Source organism: Hyperolius riggenbachi, chromosome 6 (assembly GCF_040937935.1).
Source record: "Hyperolius riggenbachi isolate aHypRig1 chromosome 6, aHypRig1.pri, whole genome shotgun sequence".
Taxonomy (NCBI): Eukaryota; Metazoa; Chordata; class Amphibia; order Anura; family Hyperoliidae; genus Hyperolius; species Hyperolius riggenbachi.
Genome location: NC_090651.1, coordinates 131,333,799 through 131,346,132, shown reverse-complemented (window position 1 = coordinate 131,346,132; position 12,334 = coordinate 131,333,799).

Below are 12,334 nucleotides of genomic sequence, written 5' to 3'. Positions count from 1 at the left end.
GGCTGAGAGTTCACTCTTGATAAAACACTTTGGCTGACCTAAGCCAGTCCATAAGGCAGATTCATATACATTAATTGTAGCAGTGCCAGTCTCCTCAAGGCACCACACAGAGTCCTAAGTAAATTAAACCACTTCTTCATGTTCTAAATCAGTAGAATCAGTATACTTTCCATTTTAACTGTGTACATAATCATTGATTATGACTGATATAATTTAGTATGAGCCATATTTAGTAACAGATATCACCCGGTATCTTTGGTGCTAAATGTAAATGACCAGGCACCAAGGTTTCTGACATATAGCTGCTAGAATGTGACAATTTATCTGATTCCCAAAGATTTATATAAATTGTTTTTAAAAGAGTGTTTATGCAGGTTTCTATTTTATTCTTTCACCCTTTTTTGCAAAAAAAAAATAATTCCTTTTTTACTTACTGTAAGGGGGAGACCAGATTGCACCTAAGCACCACTCTTTTATTACCTTATATCCTCCTTGGAGGACACAAACATTGGCACAAGGGTGTTTTGCTGGGAGAGGTTTTGCTGTCTCCTCTTGCAATGTATCCCTTACTGTTGAAAGTCATGTAGGTTAGCTGGATTGTCAAGCAGGTAGGTGGGGTTGGGGGCTTCTTGTCCTATTCATGTTGGCCACCGCCAAGTTGTTTGGAAACTCTTGGAAAAGTTGATCAAATGTTTTTTTACTTATTTCCTTATTCTTTTCAAGTATACTATTTTTTAATGAAATTTTTATTTTGCAATAAAGTGGAGCATTGCAGTACAACATGTCATGTCTTATGTTTCTTTTCCATTATAACAACTTTATAGTTGAGTTGTGTACATTATGGTATGCATAGAAAGAGACCATAAGGAGAGAGAATAGAAAATAAGAATATAAAACAACATAACCCAGTTAACCAGTCTTCTTTGGCTAGTGCACATTAAGATTACGCTCTATATCTACTCTAATTACATTTATAACAGTACACACATTATTGTTTAACCATGTCCAACGCTATTCTGTATGGTTCACCATACTCCCATGTAATTTTATTGCCAACAGATTTGCTCTTCATAGGTTACTGAGAGCATAAGAAACCATTGTCAGTCTCATAGTTATCCTAGTGCATAATAAACCAAGTTTATGCAAGTATAAGAGAGATAACAAAAGAGAGAGAAAGGTAAAGATAATTTGAGAATAAATAAAGAGAAAAATAGGAAATACAGGTATCGCAGAGGTGAGATATTCATTAGTCAGCCTGAAAGACTCTTTTTAGTAGCTGTTTCCTCCATTTTGCTTACTAGTCCACTGTCTCATTTATAATGTTCAAGTAGCTGTTAGTTGATTGGAAGAGGATCCATGGCATCCAAACCTTTTTATATTTGTCAAATTTGTCCCTGGCGAACAGAATAGATTCTTCTGCTTCCTGCATTTTGTTAATTCTAAGGAACCAATCTTTTAAGGAAGGAGTTTTAGTTGATCTCCAGTATGTTGGGATTAAGCTTTTTGCAGAGTTTAAAAGGAATGGAGTTACAGAAGATTTGTATCTTTTGATGAAAATTGGGTATAGATGGAATCAAAAATGCCATGGATTCCCCTCCAAGTCCCAGCCCCCCACCTCTTTAACCACTGCTCTTACTCCCTCCCAAACAGAGCTCAATAAGGGGCAACTCCAAAATAGATGAAGGATAGAGCCAGGTTTGCCACAATTTCTCCAGCAGCCAGGGTCTTGTCCGTCATATATCTTGGCCAGAAATAGAGGAGTTCTATACCATCGTACTAGGAGTTTGTAACATCTTTCTTGTATGAGTGAGCTTATTGAGGCAGCATGGGTCAAGGACAGAACTCTGTCCACTTGTTTGTCTGTCAATGTATGGTCCGTATCCCTCTCCCATTCCTTTAAAAACCTTGCCCTGGAGTCTGCCCTATCTTGAAGGAGGGTTTTATATAAATATGAGGTCATATGTGGGAGTTTAGCATCATGTATGAAGAGCTTCTCCCATGAGGTCATGTCCACTATTGCTCTTACACCATCCAGAGAATTAAACCAGTGGGTAAGTTGATTTAATCACCATGAGTCCATGGGGAAAGCCCCATATTCTTGTCTAAGCATTGCAATAGGCTTAATTTTATTGCCAGAGATAAAGTGTCCAATGGTGAATAATTTTGTCCCTTTCCAGTTAGCAAAAAATCTCTTTTCCAACCCTGGTTTAAAGTATGGGAACCCTTCAACTGGTATCAGGGGAGAGGTACCCGGCGCCCAGAGTTCCTTAACCTCGAGCCTATCCCATAATCTTAGGATGTGTTTGACCCAGGGTGGGGTTGAGGTTGATAAACCTCTTTCTGTGTTTTTAATCCATTTTGCCCCAGCTAAGTCTCTGCCTGCCAGTGGCTTTTTCTACATCCTTTTTGTGTCCCATTGTGCTGCCAATCAAGAATTATATTCAAGGCTACTGCCTCATAGTAAAGTTTCAGGTCTGGTAAACCTCAAGGTCCGTACATACGCCGGACTGCAGGCAACGACGGGTCTGTCGTCACCTCCCGCTGAACGGGTTTTCAGCAGACAGTCCGGCGTGTGTACACAGGCTCGGACTGGGACACTGGGGGCCCACCAAAGACATTTCAACCTGGGGCCCACATATCCCATGATTGCGGTGAAAAAAGGGAGTGACCATGCACTGGAAGGTGGGCGTGGTCATGATGTATTATGGACAGGGCCAAATGTACATGATCTTAGCAGCATTGTAATTCAGAGACACTGCTGCCCAGAAAAACTTTGCATAGAGTCCTCTCCTTCAATATAAACGAATGTCCTACTTTTCAGAGGTTGCAACCGCAGAGGTTGCAGAGGTTGCGACCGCATCAAGGCTCTTGGGCCAAAGGGGCCCCGCAGGGCCCTCCCTCAACTACAGTATTTGCTCTCTATTGGTCCTTTGCTCATAATAATCACTTCTATAGATACTTTGAATAGTGGTAATCATTAACAAACTCTTCCCCATCCCCTTCTTGCACCTCTGACACTGTGGTTGGCCTTGGCAGGTGTTGGTGCGTCGTATCAATTGTTATATATAGAGTGCTTGGGGGGCCCCATTGTAAAATTAGCATCAAGGCCTACAGCTCCTTAGCTAGACCACTGCTCTCAGCATGAGTAATTACAGCTCTGAGAAGAGTATTTTTGTGCTGCAGGCAGCAATTGGAGCTCTGTCAGACAAGGAGGGGGGGGGCCCACCAGAGACCTGGGGGGGCCCACCGAGGGAAAAAACTGTACTACTGTGGCCCAGTCCGACCCTGTGTGTACAGTCTGTCGGCGGACTGATACGGCTGTTTCTGAGCGATCCGCCGGGCGGATCGCTCAGAAACAGCCGTATCAGTCTGCAGACAGACTGTACACACGCCGGACTGTCACTGGAACGCCCGCCCAGCGGGAGGTGACGACAGACCCGTCGTTGCCTGCAGTCCGCCGTGTGTACGGACCTTAAGCCTCCCCTCCACTTGGGTCTTATTATTAGAGTATATGAGAGTCTGGGCCTCTTTCCCCTCCACACAAAATTGACCAGTATTTTCCCAAAGAAAGGTTTGGGGAGAGTGATAGGGACCATTGACATTGGAAATAGTAATCGGGGTAAGATGTTCATTTTTATTATGCTGATACGGCCTAGCCAAGTGTAGCCCCGCCCTTTCCATCTCTCAAAATCTTTGCCAGTTGAGTCTAACAGGGGTAGGAAATTCTTAGTGTAAAGTTCATTAAGGTTTGACGCCAGGTCTATGCCCAAGTATCTCAGGGCTTGCTCTCTGAAGGTAAAAGGAAAAGCAGTAGTCAGGGTGTCCAAAACGAAGCGTTCTATCCCCACACCAATATATTTTGATTTGGTCATGTTAATTTTAAAGTTGGATAGGGCACTATATTCATTAAATTCCTGTATAATTATGGGTAATGAGGTGAGCGGATCAGTAACATATAGGAGAATGTCGTCAGCGAATGCTGAGAGTTTAGATTTTTGGGATCCTATTGTTACTCCCCCTATATCTGAATTTAAACGTATGCTTCTTAGCAGAGGTTCAAGCGTTAGTACGAACAGGAGAGGAGATAAGGGGCAACCCTGCCTTGTGCCAATGGTCAGTTTAAAACCTTCTGACAGGACCCCATTTGCACTTATTTTTGCTGAGGGATTTGTATACAAACTGTTGATCCATGACCTCATACAAGGTCCCAAACCCATATGATCAATCACCTCCTGTATTAGTCCCCAGTTCACCCTGTCAAAGGCCTTTTCTGCGTCAGTTGATAATAATAATAGAGGGGTATTTGTATGTTGGGCCCAGTGAATGACATTGAGTGCTTTTGAGGCGTTGTCCCTTGCTTCTCTCCCCATTACAAAACCTGCCTGATCAGGGTGAACTAGGGACGGGATGCCTTCCTTGATTCTATTAGCTAATATATTGGAAAAAAAGTTTTATATCTACATTGATAAGTGATATGAGTCTGTAGCTCTGGCACAAGGCAGGGTCTTTACCCTCCTTAGGAATCACCACAATGTGGGCTTCCATGCTCTGAGCAGGGAATTTTCCTCCTTCTCTTAAGCTGTTTAAAGAGAACCCGAGGTGGCATTGTATTACGTTAGTGGGGCACAGAGGCTGGTTGGTCACACTAACACTAGCCTCTGTTGCCCCATCGTGTGTCTCAAAGATCCCCCTGCTTGCCGCTATACCCCCCGCAGTGCTGGCGACACGCAGCGTGTCGCCAGCACAATGTTTACTCTAGCGCTGTCTGTCAGCGCCGCTCCGCCGCCTCCTCCGCATCGACGCTACCTGCCCGCGTCCCTTCCCTCCCGCTGATTGGAGGGAAGGGACAAGGGCGGGTAGCGGCAATGCGGAGGAGGCGGGGGAGCGGCGCTGACAGACAGCGCTAGAGTAAACATTGTGCTGGCGACGCGCTGCGTGTCGCCAGCACTGCGGGGAGTATAGCGGCGAGCAGGGGGGTCTTTGAGACACACGCTGGGGCAACAGAGGCTGGTGTTAGTGTGCCCAACCAGCCTCTGTGCCCCACTAACGTAATACAATGCCACCTCGGGTTCTCTTTAAAGCATCTTTTAATGGTTCAAGTAAATGTTTAGCATAGGATGAGTAATATTTTTTGTAAAGCCATCTGGGCCTGGTGATTTACCATTAGGAGTATCCTTCAAAACCCCCCTTAATTCTTGTACAGTGATTTCCTGTTCTAGATCCGCACACCACTTTTCCGACCATGAGGGCATCTGAACTTTTATTAGATAATCCTTAATTTTTTGTTTATATATATATATATCAAATGAGTTAGGGGGTTGGTCTTTCCTTATGTTATAAAGAGCCTCATAACACTCCCTGAGTAGACCTGCAATCTTACCCGCCTGAAATTCCATATTTCCCGTGGTCCTTAATTTTGTGTATATAATTCAGTTCCCTTTTGTCCTGATGTTGCTTTTTTATTACTGTATACATACATGGTGTTGAACCATAATCTTCGTCTTTGCTTTGTTTTATTGTCCAACAGTTTAAGCAGATCCCTCTTCTCCTCCAATAAGGCTTTCTCCACTTCCTGATCTGGGGCTAATTTGTGGGATTGTTCAAGGGAATGGATTCTGACCAGAGCCCTCAGCCCCGCCCCCCCCTCCCCCCCCCCCCCACTCCTCACTTTTCTTTCTAGCACCTTGTGAAATAAGTTCACCTCTCACTACTGCCTTGTGAGCTTACCAGATCATACATTTAGAAGCTTCTTCAGTGGAATTTTCTCTGAAATAATGTACCATCACTTTTTCAACTTTTTGGAAGACCTCTAGGTCATCCAGTAAATTTTCATTTAGTCTCCAGTGTGTTCCCCTTGGAACAGTGTTACCCAAAGTAAGATCAATCCATACGGCAGCATGGTCAGATATAGTAATGTTTTCAATCTTTGCTTGTGAAACTTTGTGCAAGTAATACTGGTCTACCCAGACAGAATCAATTCTCGTGTACACTTTATGCACCCGTGAGTAAAAAGAAAAATCTCTATCTAGAGGATGTAAGTACCTCCAACAGTCAATTAAGTGATTGGTTTTCATCAGCTGGACAAATTCTTTCACAGTTTTATGAGGAAGGGTGGAAGAGCCAGAGGAGGAATCTCGCCCAGGACTGCTCAACATATTCATGTCCCCCCCACAAACCAAAACCCCCTCAGCAAAGGCTATAATTTTTTCAATAATCATTTTGAAAAAGGGGATCTGGTGTGTGTTAGGGGCATAAACATTAACAAAGGTAAATTTTTCATCACCTATTTGTGCTTTTACTGCTATACTGTATATCTACCCATGTCATCTTTATCGATCGCCAAGACCTGGAGTGATGTCCCATTAGCTATAGCAAGAGCCACTCCTTTAGCTCTCCTAATAGGAGAATTGCTGAAGAACCACTGTGAATACATATGATGTGGCAGACGGGGTATACATCCATCTTTAAAGTATGTTTCCTGTATAAAGAGAACTTGGGGCTGAAGACGTTTGATTTCTGTCCACAGTCTCCCTCTCTTACACGGGAAACATAAGCCACGGAAGTTGTAAGAGAAAACTCTAAGTTCTAATGCAAACTCGATTTTAGGCTCTGAGTGCAGGGAAATCTTCTGTAGCCGCCGGGAGCTCTGAAGCGTGCGTCCTACTCCGCCATCAGTCAGCCAGTCAGTCAGCCACGCCCCCCCCCCCCCCCGGTCGCCTGCACAGTAGAGCAGACACGATTGGGCTCAGCTATTTCTGTCTGAGCACATCGGAAAGCATTTACTGCATCTGCACTGGAGCAGGGGGAGGTAAATAATGCGCCACAGCCTATTGGCTGTGGTTTCGGGGGAGCCAGCACTGGAACAGAGGGAGAGAGGAGGATGGGGGAAGCCTCATTAGGATCTAGAGGCTTCCCCCTCCTGAGGTATGTACCCCCTGACTTGAGGGATTTTTTAAGTTATAGTGTCTCTTTAAGATACTTGATGACCCTGCACAAAGTACCGCAAATGCTTGACTTCGTTTGTAACATTACCCGTGTTACGCTGCCCGCAGGAAGATGGTTCGGGAAAGCTCGTCGTCAGGGGACTTTGCTGAATCCATCTTCCTACGTCGTGCCAGTGAGTATTCAGCCTTAGATTTGGAATGAAGAGCTTTGTGTGAAGACACCGAGTTGACCTAAGAATGTTCAATACCCTCCCCCTACCGCAGCATCTATTTCCTTATCCACTCCTTGCTGGTCAGTGCTCTAATCAAGATGATCTCCTGCAGCAGGGCTTATAAAAGCAAATGACCTGTGATTCTTCTGACCTGCTGCTGTGTACAGTGAACCTGCCGAGAGCAATGTATGGCAGCATAGGCTGTAATTCTTACAACAAGGATATAGCAGCTCTTCAGGGCCGGATTTACAGCTCAGGAGCCTATAGGCACATAAGCTCTGGCGCCCTAAACTCCGCCCCTTAAAACAGACCACACCCCCTAATACCATGCCCCTTTTTCTTACTTCATAAAACCACACAATGTAATGTAGATATCCAGATAGGTAGGTAGGAGAGCCCAGCAGGTAGGTATAGACAGTACAGAGAGAAGTCAGTGGGGATAGTTAGGTGGGAGAGTGCAGCAGGTAGGTATAGACAGCACATAGAGGAGTCAGTGGGGGTAGGTAGGTATAGACAGCACAGAAAGGAGTCAGTCGGGGTAGGTAGGTGGGAGAGTACAGTAGGTAGGTATAGACAGCAAAGAGAGGAGTCGGTGGGGGTAGGTAGGTGAGAGAGTGCGGTAGGTAGGTATAGACAGCACAGAGAGGAGTCAGTGGGGGTAGGTAGGTGCGAGAGTACAGTAGGTAGGTATAGACAGCACAGAGAGGAGTTGGTGGGGGTAGGTAGGTGGGAGAGTACAGTAGGTAGGTATAGACAGCAAAGAGAGGAGTCGGTGGGGGTAGGTAAGTGGGAGAGTACAGTAGGTAGGTATAGACAGCAAAGAGAGGAGTCGGTGGGGGTAGGTAAGTGGGAGAGCACAGAGAGGAGTCAGTGGGCGTAGGTAGGTGAGAGAGTACGGTAGGTAGGTATAGACAGCACAGAGAGGAGTCAGTGGGGGTAGGTAGGTGGGAGAGTACAGTAGGTAGGTAAAGAGAGCACAGAGAAGAGTCAGTGGGGGTAGGTAGGTGGGAGAGTACAGTAGGTAGGTAAAGAGAGCACAGAGAGTAGACAGTGGGGGTAGGTAGGTGGGAGAGTACAGTAAGTAGGTAAAGAGAGCACAGAGAGTAGACAGTGGGGGTAGGTAGGTGGGAGAGTACAGTAAGTAGGTATAGACAGCACAAAGAGGAGTCGGTGGGGGTAGGTAGGCAGGAGAGCACAGAGAGTAGACAGTTGGGGGTAGGTAGGTGGGAGAGTACAGTAGGTAGGTATAGAGCGAACAGAGAGTAGACAGTGGCAGTAGGTAGGTGGGAGAGTACAGAGAGGAGTCAGTAGTGGTAGGTAGGTAAAGAGAGCACATGCAGAAAGCAGTCAGTGGAAAGGTTAAAACGGACCTGAACACAGAACTTCTGCTCTGCTCTAAAAGATACACAACAGCATAATAACCTTTAAAGATTTGTTACAGCTGATACAAATCCTGCAATAAATCTGCATTGGGTCTACTTCCTTCTTTTATGAAAGCAGACATAGGCTTAACATCCTGTACATCCTTTCAAATGAGCTTAAAGAAGTCATCAATAAGATAATGCAACCATTAGTACTACTTACCAGGGGCTTCCTCCAGCCCCTGGCAGCCGCTATGTCCCTCGCCGCAGCTTCACTCTATGCCACTGGCTCCCGGTCCCTGACGGTGCCTTGCCATTATCCTCTACTGCGCCACTCCGAATCACCTCCATATGGTCCAGAGCGTACTGCGCAGGCACAGAACTGCTGAGCCTGTGCAGAACACCCCGGGCCGCGTAGAGGTGATTGACAGCGGCGCTAGCACAGGTGCAGTAGAGGACGACCGGGAAGTTTGGGACCGAGGGCCAGCAACGGAGAGCGGAGCTGCGGTGAGGGACATAGTGGCTGCTGGGGGCTGGAGGAAGCCCCTGGTAAGTAGCACTGGGGGTAGCATTATCTGATTGACGACTGCTTTAACTACAGTGGCAGTCAGGTGACACAGGGGAGAAATTGCAACTTCTGATTAAACACAGATTCGCTGGAATTAGACAGGCTAAACTCTCTAATACATACGGTGCACTTGTTCATGTTTTTCTTTCTGTCCTGTGCACAGTTAAGATCCAGGCAGGCAGCTGTCCTGGAAGTCGGAGGGGGCGGAGCTGCAGAATCTTCAAGTCCCTCTTATCCCATACGGTATGCCGCACGACTCCGGACAGGAGGAGAACTTGGGGGCAGAATCGGGCACTAGAGCCCAAGTGCAAGTCAGGGCAGCACACTGAGCACAGGCACGTTAAGTAGAAGGGGAGGAGCATAAAGGGAGGTCGAAAGAAATGGTGAATGAGTGCTGGGCACTGCAGAGCGGAGCAGCCTGCATACATGCCACACTCACTTATTATCTTCTAAAATACTGTACCGGGCAGTGGTCACGTGGACATCGAGAGGCGGGGCTAATATAAGCGGCCATGGCGATGCAGAGACTAATTTAGTATTACACTGGCCGCCGGCCCGAATCGTTGTAAGGGAGGCGGCCCAGCGCCTGGAAGAAGGTAATGGCAGACTGAGGAGACCCAAATGGGAGGAGGAGCGGCGGCCGCCCAAGTAACCCCCTCGGTGGTACGGAGGATGCTCGGCTCCTCCATGCGTTCCAGGCAGCCTTAACGTCACTCCTGAGCAGCGCCCCCTGCGTCCTCTCCATGGTTACACACAGCATGACATGGAGAGGATGCAGGGGGCGCTGCTCAGGAGTGACATCAGCGCTGGGTCCGGAAAGCAGGAAGAATCATTTTGCATGCGCCGCTCTCAGACGCTGAAGGATGGAGCCGCTGCCTGCTGTACAGGGAGGGAGGAAGAGAAAGAGGCACTTTGGGTGGGCAGTGATCCGCCCGCCCCTCACAAGCGGCCCCGCCCCTAGGCACGTGCCTACAGTGCCTAATGGTAAATCCGGCCCTGCAGCTCTTGGAAGTACACAGATGCAGGTGAGAAAATTCACATGTCCCTTGATTTTATAAGCGCTGCAGCAGGAGATCATCCTGATAAGAACACAGACCAGGGTGATGATCTTTGTCCCTGCCTGCCACCCTCAGCACAGTGTGTCCACTCACTCCGTCCTGCTGTCTGTGTCACCACACGGCAGCTACAGCTTCACACACTCCTCCCCCATTCCCATCAGCCCCAGCGGCACACAGGCATGGCTCCATGAGGCCAATCAGGAGGGGGATGCAACAGAAGCCGGCAGCAGGAAGGTGGACGGGACACAGACATAGTCCTCTCCCTCTTATGACTGTACTTCACGGCCACCGGGCTGGCTTGGAGGGAAGGTGATTTGCTGGCTGATGCGCCCCCGGGAAGGTGCGTGACAAAGGGTGCCTATGGCAGGAGCCCTATGTGCACGCTTCCAGATACGCATCTGCATTTACAGAGAACAGTTTTCACTGTGGGCATTACTATGGTTTCCTTACTGGCTGTAATCCTGTGACTGAAATGTCTTCATAACAACTGAAAGCAGAGATGCAGCATTCAAATGGTGTGTAAATAACTCAGCTGCAGCTCTGTGTGCCTTGTTCCTGTGTCTCTGCTTCATGCTGTTCTAAAGTAAATAGTCAGAAGAGTACAGCCAGGAAGTGCTCATTCTGAATGGTGGGTGTAAGCACCCAAGAACAGGAATAAAGTAATAGAGATGGCCCGAACAGTTCACTGGAATTTCAGCTGCTCCTCGCTGAAATTTGCTGCTGAAAGCACCCCACAAAAAGCCCTTTTGAGGGCTAATATTCTTCTGATGTGTTTTTTTTTTATGTGTGTGTGTGACACTGCATACAGCCCTGTCGCAGCTGGCCCTTGCTTTGTCAGCACACTCTGACAAGGCTATTTTTTATGGTTTAAGCCTCGTTCATATCTACTTGACGCAGATGGCCGTGCGATCCGAATGCAGCGCATCCAATCGCACGGCATCTGCGCCGCTGCCCGCTGCTGATCCCATCCATTGACAGTGATGGGGTCAGCTCTGCGCGTCCGGGTAAAATGCATGCAGCAGTACGCAAGCGCTTCCCAGCGCATCCTACTGCTGCGCAGCGCAGTAGATGTGAACGGTAGAAGGGCAGTCTATGCCCTTCTGCCGTTCTGGCGGTACGCACGGTGTCAGCGTTGCGCAGCAGCACTTAAAAGCGCCCTAGATGTGAACGAGGGCTTACCACCCAAATTAATTTTACCCCCTTTTCTTCTCCCCCTACCCTCTTAACCTCCCTAGTGGTAATCTCGGGAGCTCTACGCAGAGGGAGCTTTTACTCACCTCCCAGGGGATCCAGATGTCAGTAGCCATTCCCCTTCCTGTTCTCGGAGGCTCTGAAACACTCTGGTGAGATCGCCGTCATTGATCTCTCCAAAGAGTTACAGCGCCACCCGGAGGACGGAGGTAACATTGCAGCACTGGAGCCCAGGGAGGTGAGTCAGAGCAGGGGCTGCTGCTGGCATTCTACCGGCATGATTATTTCCTGATTTTAGGGTCTGAAACCTTGTAAAAAGACCCTAAAATCCAGAAATAATCATACTGCCAGGGGGTTAAATTGTCCCTACACTATGTTACATACACTACACTACACATAGACAGACATATGGCTATGTCAGGGATTGGATTGTGAGCTACTCCCTGGGACAGTCAAGTGACAAGGCAATACTCTGTGTTAGATGTTAGCTCTATTTAAATATTTATTTTTTTTATAAATACAAAACACAGCCTGCTGTCTGTTTACAGGGATGGGAGCTTGGAGCTCCCGTCTAATCTTGCGCCCCGCGAGATGACGCCATATGGCGTCCTGGAGAAACAACGGAGCCATTCTGCGACCGCCAATCTGCGTTAGGCAGTCGCAGAGAGGTTAAAGATAGGTACCCAGCAGGTGAACAGCCCACCGGTGTGTGTGTCTGTGTGTGTGGGGGGTGTTATTAAGGTTAGGCACCAGTGGGGGAAGTTCTGTTTGAGAGTAGGGTACACCTTAACTGAGAGATATATGGAGGCTGAATTTCCTTTTAAACAATACCAGTTACCTGGCAGTCCTGATGCTCTCTTTGCCTGCTGTAGTATCTAGATCACACACCTCAAACAAGCATGCAGCTAATCCAGTCATAACTCAGTCAGAAACATTTGATCTGCATGCTTGTTCTGGGGCTACGGCTAAGAGTATTAGAGGCAGATGATCAGCAGGACAG